Source organism: Carassius gibelio, chromosome A21 (assembly GCF_023724105.1).
Source record: "Carassius gibelio isolate Cgi1373 ecotype wild population from Czech Republic chromosome A21, carGib1.2-hapl.c, whole genome shotgun sequence".
NCBI classification, from domain to species: Eukaryota; Metazoa; Chordata; class Actinopteri; order Cypriniformes; family Cyprinidae; genus Carassius; species Carassius gibelio.
In genome coordinates this window covers 548,856-552,026 of record NC_068391.1, presented here as the reverse complement: position 1 = coordinate 552,026, position 3,171 = coordinate 548,856, and positions in this window count along the sequence as shown.

Genomic DNA, 3,171 nt, shown 5'->3' with positions numbered 1-3,171 from the left:
AGGATGCTCCGTAATGGTTCCTGTTCCCACCCTCTAGATCACAGTGATCATCTCTGCTTGGTGAGTGAAAGGCAAGTGTGCTCTAAAACATGTGGCATGCACTAATGAAGCAATAAAAGTCACGGCTGGGGGTGGGTTAACTGGTAAAGGGGGCTCAGGGAACCAGACCTAACAATGACAGCTGTGATAATTATGATGTTCTGACCTCACATATTCCCTGCACGTCAGATAAAATATAAACCAGATTAAATATCAGGACTTTGGCATGTGGAGGATGCACTTGCACATGTATGTGTGCATAAGTACCAAAATACATCATTATGGTAACAAGACCGGCTGTTCGTATAACCATCACGTCATCTTTTATGAACATGTGTCATGTTTAATGACAGGCAGATTGTCAATATCACAATTACGCTAGCACAATGCTGACTGGAAATGAGATCCATATACAGTAAATTTATTTTTGGCAGGCTGACCAGACCACCTTCATGAATGCCTACATTCCCTATGTCACTCCTGTTTCCTGCAAGTTTCCCCAGTGGCTTCATGATAAAATTTTACAATGATTTATCTGCTTGCGAAAAGCCCTCCCAAATGCCACGACAGAGGGGATAAGGATGAGGGGCAGTGCACTCTGACACCCCCTGGAGGCCGGGGTATATGGGGCATCTTTACCTCTGTCCAACAGCTTGAGTGTGTCTCCCAGTGGCAGCTGGATGGGACCACCAGCCACAGCAATGCCCACTCACCACATTATTCTGTAATGGCTGTGCAATGGGCTAACATTGAACTCTGAACCCTTAATGAAAACCACCTTGGCTCTGTCTCTATTGTACATTCCCCAAATTTGTCATTACCGGAACACTGTAATAATAATTTAATTAGATGGCTTATATTGACCTGTTAAGATATTACTTGGATCTAAATTGTAAATAAATATTTTTGCACTCAAAAAAATGACTCTTTGGCTGAACATGATTCTTTCATGGACAGTGGTTCCACATGTTTGTACCATGTTATTTGAACATGAATAAGCCAAGTTATAAGGACATGTCTACTTTTAGTTGGGTTTACTCAGTTTGCTTTAGTTCATCCTACATGAAATATCTGAGTAGAGATAATATGTTTACATCATGTAGAACCACTGTCCATGCAAGTTTAGCCAAAGTGTTATAAATACATTAGCAAGTAAGATATAACTTTTCTTTCCACATGATGATAGTTGTTTGCAGTATAAGGATGTTACTATGTGTACATCATGCACTAGCACTGTCATTAAAGTTGCTTTTTTTTAAATTAAGTATTTTAGACTTTCTTTTAACCAGGTCCTCAACCCAACCACAAGCTCCACACTTCACCACAATGGTAACTCGCACAAAATACACCAATATAATTGATTATTACAATTGATATTCTTTCAAAATGAAAACTTTATGTTAAACCAACGAGTGACAGTTTTAAGTCAGTTTAACATGACACAATCATGTTGAAATGAAAAATAGCCAAAATGGCATTAATTCAACATGAATTGTTCAGGTAAAGTAAACAAAACTGAAAAATATTTTTTTTTTATTTTATAAAAAACATTCTGAGGTAAATCAATAACAACTAAAATTTTACAATATTTAAATATTGAGGTTTGTTGTATTTTAAATCCAATCAAAGTTTATCATACTGATTTCAGAGTTAAGGATTCATTAGTTTGAATATACATTGAATTTTAACTTGCATACTGAAACACTACTAAAACCTACTAAAATAAACTACATAACTGTACTAAAAAGAAGTATTTCCCCTAAATACGAGGATTATGTGTTCCCTTTTTTCACTATCGAAACAATTATATGTTTCAGTTGTGACTGTCTCAAAGATGCTAATCACCACATGGTTAGCTAGCAAAGTATTGAGCAGTTATACACACATAAAAATTAAATGATATGGATTAACACCTAAGAGTGTGCTTAGTTGCAGTAAAAAGGTGTTCGGTAGTGATGTTGTTTGATTACACACAGATTTTTCAGACTTTTGAACACATTTATCTCAGTATGATGAAGCTTGTCTACTCACCCTTTCCTGATCACAAATGTAGGAGTGTAGTTAATTTCAGTCTCAGCCAATAGACTAAAACATGCTCTGTTTCAGTAGTAACATGAAAATGTGAGACATTTTTAAACAAAGTTTCATAATTAAAATACATTATAAATTTATATTTTTAACTTTACTTTTATAAGAACAAAAAATATATTTTTTAAAACAACAATGAAAAAGAAATAAAAAAATATTTAAATATAATTTTCATAAATTGAAATTTAGGGGTTAGGGTTCAGGACAGACACTTCCCCATTGAAACAAAGTAAGTTATGATTTAATTTATATTAAGCTTACTAATATTTTAAATATTATTATTGTTTCAATAGAGCAGTGGTTCCCAACCCTGGTCCTGGAGGCACCCCAACACTGCACATTTTGTATGTCTAATTTTTCTGACCTATCAATTTTAGGTCTTGAAGTGTCTGCTAATGAGCTGATGACCTGAATCAGATGTGTTTGATTAAGGAGACATGCAAAACGAATGGCCTATATACACTATGATTAAAAAACAAAACTTTTTAAGAAATAAATACATTTATTTAGCAAAGATGCCTTAAATTGATCAAATGTAGCAGTAAAAACTTTGACATTGATACCAAAAAAATAAAAATTATATTTAAAATAAATGCATTTTTTTTTTTAATTAATCTTTAATAAAAAAAATAAAAAATAAACTTTCTATTAATCAAAAAATTCTGGGGAAAAATGTTTCCACAAATAGCAGCACAACTCTTTGCAACATGGATAATAATAACAAATATTTTTTGAGCGGCAAATCAGCATATTACAATGATTTCTGAAGGATCATGTGACACTTAAGACTGGAGTAATGATGCTGAAAATTCAACTTAGCCATCAGAGGAATACATTTAGTTTTAACATATATTAAAATAGAAAACAGTAATTTTAATTTGTAATGATATTTTACAGTATTGCTGTTTTTTATTGTATTTTTGATCAAATAAATTCAGCCTTGGTGAGAATAAGAGACTTCTTTCAAAAACATCAAAAACTCTTACTGACCCCAAACTTTTGAGTCATAAAATTGATTCTAACTTTTCTTTATTGTGGTCCATT